The sequence below is a fragment of the Medicago sativa genome, chromosome 4 (assembly GCF_051527215.1).
Source record: "Medicago sativa cultivar Bolivia chromosome 4, Bolivia_mono, whole genome shotgun sequence".
Taxonomy (NCBI): Eukaryota; Viridiplantae; Streptophyta; class Magnoliopsida; order Fabales; family Fabaceae; genus Medicago; species Medicago sativa.
This window is the reverse complement of record NC_140752.1, coordinates 38,234,301-38,249,214: the sequence shown is the minus strand read 5'-3', so window position 1 is coordinate 38,249,214 and position 14,914 is coordinate 38,234,301. Positions and strand designations below refer to the sequence as shown.

The following is a 14,914-nucleotide window of genomic DNA, read 5'->3' as shown; positions in this document are numbered from 1 at the left end:
TGTGAGGCTTCAAATCAGAGTCGATGAGGCCAATCTTACTTAAGAAAAACTAGGGCAACAAGTTTACAGTGGCACCACCGTCTACCAAAACTTTATTTACCCCAACGCCGTTTATCTTGGCCTGGATAAACAAAGGTTTGAGATGAAGCGTCATATGAAAGTCGGGTCTCTCGAATACCACATGTTGATCTTCGACACAACCGTTATTCATCACATAGTAGCATAATGGCTTGTGATTAGCCATCTCTTCTGTGAAATCACTTTCCACTTCATTGACTTCTGATGGGATGTCAAATTCAACAGGTAACGTAGATACTACATTGCACACTATGTCGAGGCTGGGCTCAAAATCAGAGAAATTTGAAGTCATTTCGTCATCCTCCTTCAGAAGATCTTTATTTAAAATTGATAAGGGAGGAAAGATCCTTTTAGTGGCTGGTTTCTTGATCATTTCAAAAACCACCTCTGGCTTTCATTTGTCTTCGTCGACATTGGTTACGTCTCCCAAGGCTCCCGCCTTTTTCTGGCGTTGATATCTACGCCATTGTGTCTTTGTCATAGGGTGTTTACCCTTGTAGTTATTGCTTTAGGCATAATGGTTAGAATTTGATGCCTCTTTCTGATTTGGTATCGTAATGACTCTTTTGACCCATTTGGTTGGTGGGGAAGAGTAGCTAAACTTCTTGCCTCCAGAGAAGACCCAAGTGTCCGTGGGTGACCTAGCATGAGGGCTGAAGGTTTGCTTTTGGCTTCTGCATGGGATTTTGTCTGTGGACTTTGTTTTTTAAGGAACACCCCTCTTATTGAAGCCGAACTTTGGGCGGTTGTCGGCCCATTTATTTTTCTGCTTTGACTGTAGTCGAAACCCTTCGACGGATTTTGCAGCTTCTTTATCAAACACTGCACTGCATCTGGGACACAACATAGCATTTGTATTGGAGATTTTGCATCGATTGAGAAAGTCAATCAGATCCTCCTCAGCCTTTGGGTATGCCACCTTCATCCTTTCAGCGAACTGGTCCTCAGTAACCACCGCGTAGTCAGATGGATGGTCTTTAGTAACCATTTCGGCATCCACTTGCAACTTTTCTTCAGGCAACTGTGCTTCGACAGAGACTTCAGCATCGAAATCCTCAACAATGTCCACCATGTTTATGCCAACTACTTCAGCGTACATGGAGTCAACTTTCTTCAGGGGGTCAACATCAACTTGCATGGGTGGTTTGGCTTTGTCTCCAAACTTCAATCTCCCCTCATCGAGATCTTTCTGCACAGAATCCTTGAAACGAGTACAACGAGACATATTATTGCCTAAAAATCCATGGAATTTACAAAATCCCCTCTCCTTCCTCTGCTCCAAAGGAGGTAGTTTCATGTTTTTTTGGCACTAAAATTATGCCGTCAGTGACTAAAAGATCAAAGATCTCTTTACATTTAGAAACATCAAAGGTATATGTTTTAGGAGGATATTTGTCATTTTTAGGTTCTTCAGGATTCTTTCCGTTTGATGGCCTTAATAATTTACACGCATAAGGTGGCCCATCTTTTAATTCTGCTAGATTAATCTCATTATCCTCGACAATATCTGATACCCACTCGAATTCTGGGTCACTGTCTCCTGTATCTACATAGGTAACTTTCTACTTTTTGGGGAACCTATTCGTCCTGGCTTTTTCAGCCTTAAGCCTTTCGACCTGTCAGACTTTATCTGCTAATTGCGCCATATCTCTAAGGTATTGAGTATCCAATTTCTTTCGAACGGAATAGTCAAGGCCACCAGCAGCCATTTCGACCAACTAATGTCTGGCACCGTAGTGAAGCATCTAGCCTTAAGGAGACAAAATCTGTTTAGATAATCGTCAATTGACTCGTGCGTTTTACGTCGAACGCTGGCTAGTTCCTTTAGACTAATTTTAGATTGACCCATGTAGAATTGTTCATGGAAAGCCGTTTCCAACTGGTTCCAACTAAAGATGGAGGAGCCAATGTGGTAAACCAAGTAAAAGCATTTTTTGTCAGAGAACTCGGGAAATATTTCATTTCCAAATTCTCATTATTTGCTATATCACCAGCCTCTATAAGATATCGAGCAATGTGCTCGACGATCATTCATTAGTTTCACCGGCAAATTTAGTGAACTTGGGGACTTTCCAATTTCTTGGTAAATCGGTCTTCAGCATGTATTCAGACAAAGCCGATACAAAATTTGGCCTATGTAGTCCTATATTAAAACCGTTCTGGCTAATAAGGCTTCGACCATGTTTGATATATTATTCTGGCCCTCGTAATTGTTTCGATGGGCCTGCATGACCACTTGGTCTGCATCTTGGTGTCTATTCACCACAATGGGAGCCCTCACAGGCTCTTCTCATATCCGTGGTTGTGCTACTTGGGCTTGATTTTCAGGCACTTGGTTTACTTGTTCTTCTGCAAGGTTTTCTATTAGCCTTGCATTTGGGTTTTGGGGTACCGGTGTGGTTCGCCCTGGAGGGGCGCCGAAGAAATTAGCGATCTGCTCCATTTGGGCGGCTAATGCTTGATAACTGTTATTGGTATCCCACATCAATGGATTGATAATTGTACCAATCTGTTGAGTCACCAAGTTGACCATTTCATGATTGGTCTCCTCCATCTGTTGCCTTAGGGCCATCATGGAAGCATTAGTTAAAGATTGTTGGGGCGTTCGACCGGGAACGTTCGTCCCATGAGGATACAATGAGGGTAATGACGCATGTAGGCTTCCTGAAAACAACGATGGATTGGTGTGTAAGCCCTGCATCATAGTTGATGGCATACCATATGGCCTATCCCTCTAGCCCATCGTGCCAAAATTCCATGAACCTTGGGTTGATGCACCACTAAAACCAGGAATGGCCTGTGAAGTTTGAGTGGCCGTCGAAGCTGTCGAGGTTGCGGGTGACGACATTTGTGCAAGATTTGTCGACGCGCCACTAGAGCCAGGAATGGCTTGCGAAGACTGGGCAGCCATCGAGGCCGCCGATGTTAACGGTGAGGACATATGTGCAGAAGTTGTTGATCCTAAAAATGTCCACACCGGTTTTGTAGTACTGGTTAGTATGGCTTGCGCACCAACTTGTGAAACTGGTGGATCGGTTGATGTATTTGATGCACTGGCAGCATTCGTAGCCGCAACATTTGGGATGGGAGGAGGACGCGTCATTTCAGGAAGTTGTTTTTTATTCCTCAATTGCATACACAACGCAAACCAACAATATTAATCGAATAAATTTCAAAAGGAAACTTATAAACAAAAAGTGCAAAATGTCCCACTGGGCGTGCCAATTTATTTACACTGATTTTTGGTAAACAACCGCTGGTTTAAAATTATTTACTTACAAGATCAACTAGTAAATCTTAAGGACATATTGTGTTTGTTATTTTCCCGAAATTTATTATTGTTCTTGAAGAATTAAATAAAAAGAAGTAAATAAAACAATCAAATTCGACCCAGTCGAATTCAATCGAGACTATGTTGAATGAAAATAAGTGAATTGCTCAAAGGAAAACAAGTAAATTGTAACGACATTTAAGAAAATGAACTTAAATTGCATTGACTAAATGAAAATTGGTACACATGTTCATACATTGCAACTTGTGACTCGTTTCTCTCTTCCATGCGGATAATTTGAGTGTAAGTTTTGTGTATGATTGGATTGTGACCTTTTTCTCTTACGAGAAACTACTATTTATACTAGGAGAAATAACTACTCTAATTTGAATTTAAAATTACAACTGCTAAAACTAACAACACTTATCTATTTGATTTGAATTTCAAACATATGTGCCTTGGAAATATCCGTCGTTTTGACCTTATCCGAAACAAACTGCCCTTCGATACTCACGTTTGTCGATTTGAAACACGCGTCCCGAGCATTTCCAGCAAATCTAACTATGATGTGAATACATAAGTATAAGAGGGCACCTTTTATTCCTTCGATTAAAAGGTCAAATTTTGGTTTGACTGCATTTAAGATAGCTCTTCAAAAACATTGGCTAACAGTGTCGTGTTGGTGTCGGACACGACACGTGTCCAACGCTGGGACACGCCTAATCCGAAGAGTGTCCGTGCTTCATAGTTGCATGTAAATATTCATATAATAAGGAGCCTAATGATGTTGGTGCTAATGATCTCTGATATACCAGAGGAAATATTAGGAATTGTGTACATAGATTGAACAAAATATAACATATAACTAGGTGGGAAGGTGATTTTTTATTCAAGGTGGAACCAGGTATATCTAATTTCAGAGTATAACTAGCTAGGATAACATGACTTCGTATAGATGCATTAGAATTAGAAAATCATAAGAGATCAAAATGATTCTCAAGTACCAGAGTCATTGTTTTCAAATTCACAAAGCAGCAACAAGTTGAGACATGGCAACTTAAACATTGTAGACCAAATTACTAAATAAATACCCTAGGAATGTGTTGGAAGCTGAATGAGTGAAAGTTATCCTCTAGCTCCAAAGCCTCGTCGCATAAGTTCCTTAAACGCGAGTTGTTGATTTTCTAGTAACCCAAAAACTGTTACAAAACCAATAACATGTGATAAGAAAAATGTATAATAATATTTTTTTTAAGGGTTAAATAAGTTTTTGGTCCCTATAAATATACAAACTTTTCGTTTTAATTCCTCTAAAATTTCCTTCAACTTTTAGTCCTTATAAAATTTTCAATCACTACTTTTGGTCTCTATTTTTAATTTAATTTTTATATTTTATAATGAAATTGTGCAGAAATGTGTAAAATATTCTAAAACAATTTCCTAAAAAAAATTAGAATTTTTAACAAAAAAAATTTAATATGAATTTTTAACTGTAAAAAATATAAAAATTCATATTAAATTCATGTTTTGTTAAAAAATTCTAAATTTTATTTGGAGAGATTCTTATAATATTGCTCAAAAAAAAGATTCTTATAATATTATGAATTTTTTTGGAAAAATTTAATTCAAAAATATGAATTCTATATGAGTTTACTTCAAATGAGGGATCAAAAGTGAAGGTGGAAAATTTTTGAACGACTAAAAGTTGAAAAAAAATTTAGAACGACTAAAACAAAAAGTTGACATATTTATAGTGACTAAAAACATATTCAACCCTTCTTTTAATAATCGAAGATAATTTTATTTGAAACGGGTATAAGGAGACACATCAACAGTTGTCAAGACAACCCAAAGGGCAGACAACCCAAACGGGTAAAGATTGCTTGATTAAGTCCCAAAATAAAAGCGCGATACTCAGCAGCATTATTTGTTTGATAGCCCAGCCCTTCATGGAATCAATAGACGCTGTGAAGAAAAGAAACATAAGAATCAGCTACAATGTTTTATAAATCAACGATATAATACCCAATTGAATTGGTGCATAAATTTGATACCAGACTCCAATCTTCATCATAGAGTACAGCTCCTGCACCAGCTGGTCCAGCATTCCCCCTTGATGCACCATCAAACGCAAGGATACAAGAACGCTGCAAATAAGGTATAAAAGTTTAGAGTTAACATGATTGTCAAAACTTTATACAAAATCAAGCATGATATGGAGCTTGAACATTCACTAACTATACATTGCACAATTAATTGAAGAGTAACCAGCATGAGTGTGCAACCATGTATAGTTGTGTGTATCTAAGTAACAGAGATAAGAAACAAAATAACATCTAAGTAACAATAATTAACTAAATTAGAATAAAAAAGTCATAATTACAATTACTAGTATCTATAAACAAATAAATTTATTAACCGAGTAATTTTTTTTTTTTTTTGAGAGAACCGAGTAATATTTTTTAAATTCATTTTGAGACAACATTTTTAATTTTGATATGCTTTTTGGAAGTAATTTAGATTACTAAACTTTTTACTACCATGGAAATTTTGTGCAAACCATAATTTCTTAACACCTAAATTTTATTGTAAACCACCAAATTAGTTACTAACTTTGTTGAGCTCTTTCAAATAAGGTTTACCACGATCCTATTCTTACTCTTCTTCTCACTAACAATCTTGTAGTGAGCAGACCTCGCTTGACTATCCTCCTCATAAATCCGACATTTGTTGACCAGCACAGAAAACTAACGAATCTCCAGATAATCAATGAACTGCTTAATCTCAGGACGTAAAACATTCTCAAAGACGTAGAACATTCTCAAACTTCCCACATTTAGAAACTTCAGCCCCCACTGCATTGTAATGAGGACAAAACCTGGACAACTCCTCAAACTTAGCTGCGTAATCAATCACCAACCTATTTCCCTGCTTCAGCTCAAGGAATTCGATCTCTTTCTTGTTGCGAACATCAGCTGGAAAGTACTTCTCCAAAAACTCACTCATGAAGACTTCCCAAGTGATTTTTGTACCTGCAGCCTCCAATCTCTGGCGAGCATTCTCCCACCCATATTCAACCTTTTCAGTCAGCATATGAGTTTCGAACAACACTTTCTGCGCATCGGTGCATGCCATCATTCTGTAAATCTTCTCAATCCCTTGAAGCCAAATTTGAGCACCCTCCGGATCGTACCTTCCTTTGAAAGTAGGCGGACAGTTCTTCTGAAATCTCCCCAACCAACAGAATTCGTCAGCTTCTCCCTGCTATTTGGTTGCGCCTGCAAACACTCATTCACATGTTCCATTGCGCCGAGGCATCATAAATTGCTTGGTCATTTCTACCTACAACCATTATTTTCTGGACTACCAGGAATCAGGCCTCGACAATGTCTGCATACATGTCGTTTATAGGGACTTAACAAAATTATAAAACCTAGACCGGATGGACCGACCTGATACAAACTATGTAACATCCTACTACCTTGACTTTTATTTATTAATTAAAAAGTAAAATTATTCAAATAAGTGTTACACATACTCAACAATAAAAAAAACAAATAATCATAATTAAAGCAGAATAACTCATCGACTTTAAATAAAACAATACAAACAACGAAACACCTCAACCCAAGTGTTACAGAATCAGAGCAACATAAATCATTTACGTAGTTTTTCATAAATAAGATAAGACAGAAAACACACTCCACGAATACAGACACCACATACACACAACAACAAAACAAAGTCTTAACTCGTATGAGTATCTTATGGTTGGTTAAAAAAAAGGTAGTTGAATTATTCACCACACACAGAACCATCGCTGGAAAATGAACTGAATTCCGATGGCGAAGAGAACGAAACTCTATCAAAAAAGAAAAGTTAAAGGCCTTTTGTCAGTTATGAATTTTATTTACTTATATAAACGAAAACAATTTTTTATGTACATGTATAAGAAAATTGATATAATAAAATTTTGAAAACACCGTTTAATGTTTGCACCTCACGTGTTGCAAATTTATGAGTTTATATGTGGAAACAAATTTTTATATACATATATGAGAAAGTCGATATAATAAAATTTTAAAAGCTCATGACCTCATGATTATTTTCAAAATATACATTAATCTAGTGTTTCTATTAAATAAATTTTTATTTTATATTAAAACATCGTTAAATATTTACACTGCACTCGTAGATGAATTATATGGCTATATATGTAAAAGAAATTTTTTTATTTACCAATATGCGATGGTCGATACGATAAAATGTTGAAAACTAGTGTGTATTTCCAAAATATCAACATTAATATAGTGTTTCTATGAAATATTTTTAATTTATATACAAAATACCGTTAAATATTTGCACCGCAATTGTTGCAGATTTTATGTGTTTATATCTCAAAAATCAAATTTTATATATACCGATATGAGAAAGTTGATATTTAATTTTTAAAACTAATTATTATTTTAAAAATATCAACATTAATGTAGTATTTCTATTGATTTATCTTCATATGCAAATTAGTGAAATTAAGAGATTAAAAGATATGAGAATAAAATATTTTTTTATATTTATGACATAAAATAGCAGAACAATTTTTTTTCCTATATTTACGTCATAATTCATTTGTTGTTTCCAATATTTAAGGAAATCGGATAATAAGGAGAAGACTGAGGAAATAAATTGTTTTAAATATCGCAAAATGATCATTAAGCACATAAAATTAAGAAGATTATGGGTTTTTAAAAGAACAACTATGAAATTTTGTTGGAGTACGATATTTATATATTGTTAGTAGACTCTCAAACCTGATTTTAAATTATTTTAAATATTTTCTTTTGTTACAAATAAAAGAAATTAATAAAAAAAGAGTATTTTATTCAATTTTTTATTTTAAATTAAATTTAAATCAAATTTATAGAGTCTCGTAAATCACACCTTTGGTCCAACACATATACATGGTTGGTCCAACATATCGAAGCCTAAGCCAAATTTTAAATTGAAGCCTTTTTGCTCCTAATAATAATTTAGTAAAATTGTTTTATTTTAATTTTAATTAAATATTTGAGTTAAGTAAGTTTTGGATCTCTATAAATATTTCAAATTTTGTTTTTAGTCAATGTAAAATTTTAAGCAAGTTTTAGTCCCCCAAATATTATCCATCACGACTTTTGATCTTTACTTTTAAATGAACACATGTGTGTACTTAAAATTTTAATTTTTTTTTTCAATCTTGTTTATTATTATTATTATTATTATTATTATTATTATTATTATTATTATTATTATTATTATTATTATTATTATTATTATTATTATTATTATTATTATTATTATTATTATTATTATTATTATTATTATTATTATTATTATTGACAAGGCGAGAGCATAATAACATCAAAATAGAGAATACTAGTATGGACTGTAACACCCTACTTCTATAAGCGGTAAAACGAGCGAATATACGAATATATTCTAGAAATAGATGCTACGTCATCAAAACAAAAACAGCATACATGCATGTATAAATTGTCAAATCTCATAAACATAGCAGCGGAACACATATATAACATCTCCAAATCTCATGACAATAAATACATCTCAATGATCTCAGATACAACCAATATCTCAACTCCAGCTACATAATCAAAAAAAAAAAAATCCAACATGCAAGCACTACCCTAGATCAGAGCCCTAATCTAGACATTTGCATATAAAAAGAGGAACTCCGCTCCTCGGCAACATCAAGCAAACTGTCTAAGCATCCTGCACTCCATCTACCCGTCCATACGGAAAGGCAGATGGTAAACCACTGAGGGTTAGCATTACATCATCATAATCCATATAAGAAGACACAACATTCACAGATTCATACATATCACATATACATAACCATCCCTCCTATAACACTAGCATCACATGATTATTATTCCCCATCACTTACATTTCAAGCTATCACATTATTAACATGGCATAGCAAGTATATCCAATCTCTAAACAAATCATCGACATAATTTCATCAATTATCAATCAATGAAGGATTACTCACCTTATTCTTCACTTAGCATACTTAACTCAACAAGTACAATTCATCATTTCAAAGTTATGAGAAAGCAATCATCATTATCAAGAAATCACCACATCTCATGTATATACACATACAATTCTCACCTCATCATTATTATCAAATTAATTATCATCAATAGGTTCATCAAGTGTATAAGCACGAACAAGTAAGACATGCAATTAGAGTATGATTCAATTACTCACAACCATCAATAAAATCCACCAATGTACATATACACCAATCCACATAATCACAACATTCACCAAATTTCACCATTACACAAATTCATCAAGTCACATATTCAATCATGACACGACTCATCAATTTTTCAAATGCATGCAATGTTCTAGACTCTTCTAGATGCATGTGGTACCATATCACCTCAAGGTCGTCACCTTCGATGCAACAAAAACATCGTAATCACCTCAATCAGATATAAAATCCACCACCATCAGTCATGAATGCATGAACATATGACTCGACTCAATGCATATGTTCACACAAACAATAATCACCTCAATATCACCAATACTTGTATATATGAAATCAACAACAATTCACCACCACTTAACATGTATACAATCACCAACAATATCCACAAGTCAATCAACATATAGTTGCCACATATATACATCATCAATCACCTCCACATAAATCGACATATAGTTGCCACATTTCCCCATAATTCCTTATAATCCAAATAAAGGAATAAATACAACATATGATCACAAACATCATATACATCACTCAGCAAACATTCATACATCATCTCATAATCATACTAATCTATTCATAAAGGGTTCATAAGCAATTGGCTCTCAAAAATCATTTTCTACCAAGTTCGTCTTCAAAAATCACAACATTGAAAATAATTGAGCTTTTAAGCCAAAACCAAGTAAACAAGTTCCAATGCCTCAACTAAGTATACCTCTAGGCGACATATAAGTGCAATAGAGTATACATTTACGTTTCACCGGCTAAATACAACGAAATCATAGGATTCACCAAGTTCATCTCTTAGTTAATTCATTTCAATGCCAAGCAACATAAAAACTCAATAGACCCCTTAAAACAAAGTTATTTCCTTCATAAAAACACCCCTAGATGGTTAGGGTAAAGCCCCTACACTTTGGAACACGTTTGGAAACAATTGGATTGAAGAAAAATGCATTTTTAAGGTTTCTTGTCAGACAGGATCGTGGCACGTGGGTCTCCCATCGTGGCATGATTTTTCCAGAGTCAAAAACACTGAAATTTCTGGTCACCATCGTGGCACATTGGCCCCGCATCGTGGCACGTTCTTAGTTTGACAGACAGCACCAGATTTTCAACCTTCACATTTTCGCGCATAAAAATCAAACCGTTAATCCGTTTTCGATGCCGTTTTCGCCTACATTCTCCTAACACTTAGCTCTATCATAATGTACAGAAAAATTCAAGTTTCAACCATCCCAAAATCATTTTCCAAAACCTCACATCACATCATTTTTCAAAACGGTTAACACTCGAATTTTCACACGAAAATCCCGTTTTCTCCCAAACGACTCGACTAACAAAATCACAAGATGAAAACAGAAATTCTACCAAGTTCAATTCATCCATCAACATCAAAAACTCAGCCAACAACTTCATATATCAAAATTTCATTTTGGTCCTTCACATGAACAACTTAACACAACTTCACAAGTTTGAACAACAACAACAACTCTCATCATAATTCTCAATTAATGATACCCAATGCATCAATTCCTCAACAACACATATAACAACAACAACAACAACAACAACATCTAATCATGAAAACATCCACAATTTAACAACCACAACTTCATTCTTCATCAATTTCACACAAAAACATATCATATTCATATATACCCATTTTGACATACAAATTCAACAACAACAACACAATTATCATACAAATCATGTTCTCAAACATAACAACAACAATCATGCACGAATTTACACGAATTAAAATCAATTCATCAATTTCATAAAAATGGGTAAAAGGGAAAAGTTATGAAATTATGAGTGAAGCCTAACCCTCTTACCTCTACCACCAAGAATCTCTAACGCAAGCTTCAATTTAGCTCCTAGATGATGAATTCCTCTTCTAGCTCTAGCCTCCAACCCCTTTCTCTTGTTCTTCTTCTTCAACCCTTATCTTCTCTCTATCTCAATCTTTCTCTATAGTAAAATGTTGGTGAAAAACCCTATTTTCTCTACTAACAAGAGTATATATAGGTCCTATTTAATTGGGCTTAATCCTTAACACCTTAATGGGCCTAACCCATTTCTATTCCAACCCCAAAATGTTACTACTCACTTAACGGTAAAAAGTAATACTAACGGTCACCTATCGGTAAATAAAATAAATTACTACAACTCCTTAGCACTTAGTAAAATAACAACTCTCACTAAGCACTAAAATTAACCCTCAACAAATTTACTAAATTACCCTTGCTCACAAAATGACCAAAATACCCCTAAGTCTAAAATGACTAAAATACCCTTCTAACACCAAATTCTACAATTCTCAACCAAAAATACACACAGAGGAAAATAATAACATATGAGCACATGTAACACATAATAAATAATAAAATAAATCTAACGAAAAACGGGCTGTTACAACTCACCCCCACTAAAAGAATTTTCACCCTCGAAAATTACCTGAAGGGAACAACTCTGGATACGCAACCCTCATCCTACTCTCCGATTCCCAAGTGGCACTCTCTCTAGTTGGTCCAACCCAAATCACTCTAACCAAAACGATCTCCTTGCCACGCAAACACTTCATCTCCCGATCCTCAATCCTAACTGGCCAAGTTTCATCGGTCAAGTTATCTCTTACTTCTAAATCATCCACTTGAATCACATGAGACTCATCATACACATACTTCCGCAACTGAGACACATGAAAAACATCATGAAGATTCGACAAAGATGGTGGTAACGCAATCCGATACGCTACAACCCCAACATTCTCAATAATCTCACATGGTCCAACAAAACGAGGAGTCAACTTCCGACACTTCAAAGCACGACCAACACCGGTTACAGGATTCACCCGCAAAAACACATGATCACCAACCTTAGATTCAATGTCCTTCCTCCTCTTGTCATGACAACTCTTCTGCCTACTCTGAGATGCTCTCATCTTCTCTTGAATCATCTTAACCTTCTCGGTCGTCTCTTGCATAACTTCCGGTCCTAACAAAGCACTTTCACCTGACTCATACCAACACAACGGCGTCCTACACCTCCGACCATACAAAGCCTCAAACGGTGCCATTCCAATACTAGAATGAAAACTGTTGTTGTACGTAAACTCAATCAACGGTAAACATTCGACCCAACTGACACCTTGCTCCAACACACAAGCTCTCAACAAATCTTCCAAACTCTGAATAGTCTTCTCCGTCTGACCATCAGTCTGCGGATGATAAGCAGAACTCAACCTCAACTTAGTTCCCAAAGCAACTTGCAAACTCTCCCAAAACTTAGAAGTAAACCTCGGATCCCGATCCGACACAATACTAGAAGGAATACCAAGCAATCTAACAATATGCTCAATGTAGATCTCAACCAACTTCGCCACAGACATACCGGTCTTGATGGGAACAAAATGTGCCGACTTCATCAACTGATCAACAATCACCCAAATCGAATCAAAACCCTTAACAGTCTTCGGCAAAGCTCCAACAAAATCCATAGAGATACTATCCCACTTCCACTCTGGCACAAACAACGGTTGCATCAAACCTGACAGTTTCTGATGTTCAATCTTAGACTTTTGACAAACCAAACAAGCGTACACAAACTCTGCAATCTCTTTCTTCATTCCAGGCCACCAAAACAACCTCTTCAAATCCTGATACATCTTAGTCGCTCTTGGATGAATACTTAAACTACTTCTGTGACCTTCTTCCAAAATCCGTCTCTTAAGCTCAAGAACACTCGGTACACAAACACGATCACGAAACATCAAAACACCGTTCTCATCCAATCTAAAATCTCCACCTTTGCCTTGATTAACCAAAACCACTCGATCTACAAGTTCCAAATTTTCCTTCTGTCCATTCTTGATTTCTTCCAAAATGTTACTAGTCAGCTTCAACATTCCCAACCTCACACCCTCCAGTGTCAACTCACTAACCAAACTCAAATTTCGAAACTGCTCAATCAACTCCAACTGTTTAACCATTAAAGCCGACATATGCAACGACTTCCTACTCAAAGCATCAGCAACAACATTCGCCTTTCGAGGATGATAACTCAACTGGAAATCGAAATCCTTAAGATACTCCAACCATCTCCTCTGCCTCATATTCAACTCTTTCTGGTCAAACAAGTACTTCAAACTCTTGTGGTCATTGAACACTTCAAACTTAGAACCATACAAATAATGCCTCCAAATCTTCAACACACACATAACGGCCGCTAATTCCAAATCATGAGTCGGACAATTCTTCTCATGCACTTTCAACTGCCTCGAAGCATAAGCCATAACCTGACGATTCTACATAAGCACACCACCAAGACCCATCGTAGAAGCATCACAATACACAACAAAAGATTCATTCACATTCGGAAAAATCAACACCGGAGCTGAAGTCAACCTCTTCTTCAACTCTTGGAAACTCTTCTCACACTTAGCATCCCAAACATAGGCTTGTCCTTTCCGAGTCAACTGCGTTAATGGCAACGCCAACTTAGAGAATCCCTCAATGAACCTCCGATAATAACCTGCCAAAGCAAGAAAGCTTCTAACTTCAAACACAGACTTAGGCGATTCCCACTACAACACTGCATCAACCTTAGAAGGATCCACGTCAATACCACCTTTAGAAATCACATGACCAAGGAAACTCACTTCCCGCAACCAAAACTCACACTTTGACAACTTAGCAAACAACTTCTTCTCCTTCAAGACTCCCAACACAATCCTCAAATGCTCGGCATGCTCTTCTTCCGACTTCAAATACACCAAAATATCATCTATGAACACCACCACAAAACGGTCCAGAAAGGATGAAATATTCTATTCATATATTCCATGAAGACACCTGGCGCATTAGATACTCCAAATGGCATCACATAATACTCATAGTGTCTTTACCTCATTCGAAACGCATTTTTGGATATATCTTCCGCCTGAACTCTAATCTGATGATATCCTGATCTCAAATCAATCTTGCTGAACACTTCCGCACCAACCAACTGATCCATCAAATCATCAATCCTCGGTAGCGAATACCGATTCTTGATTGTCACCTTGTTCAACTGCCGATAATCCACACACAACCTCATGCTTCCATCCTTCTTCTTAACTAGCAACACTGGAGCACCCCACGGAGAATCACTCGGCCTGATAAACTGCTTCTCAAGCAATTCTTCCAACTGCTTCTTCAACTCACCCAACTCTGATGCAGACATCCGATAAGGCGCAATCGAAATAGGACTCGTTCCTGGTACCAAATTAATTGCAAACTCAA

The 14,914-nt window shown here is 36.1% G+C and overlaps 1 pseudogene; it reads right to left on the bottom strand.

The window, feature by feature from the left end:
* Positions 1–5,296: 5,296 nt before the first annotated feature.
* LOC146929232 (uncharacterized) lies at positions 5,297–6,701 on the bottom strand (annotated as a pseudogene).
* Positions 6,702–14,914: the final 8,213 nt, after the last annotated feature.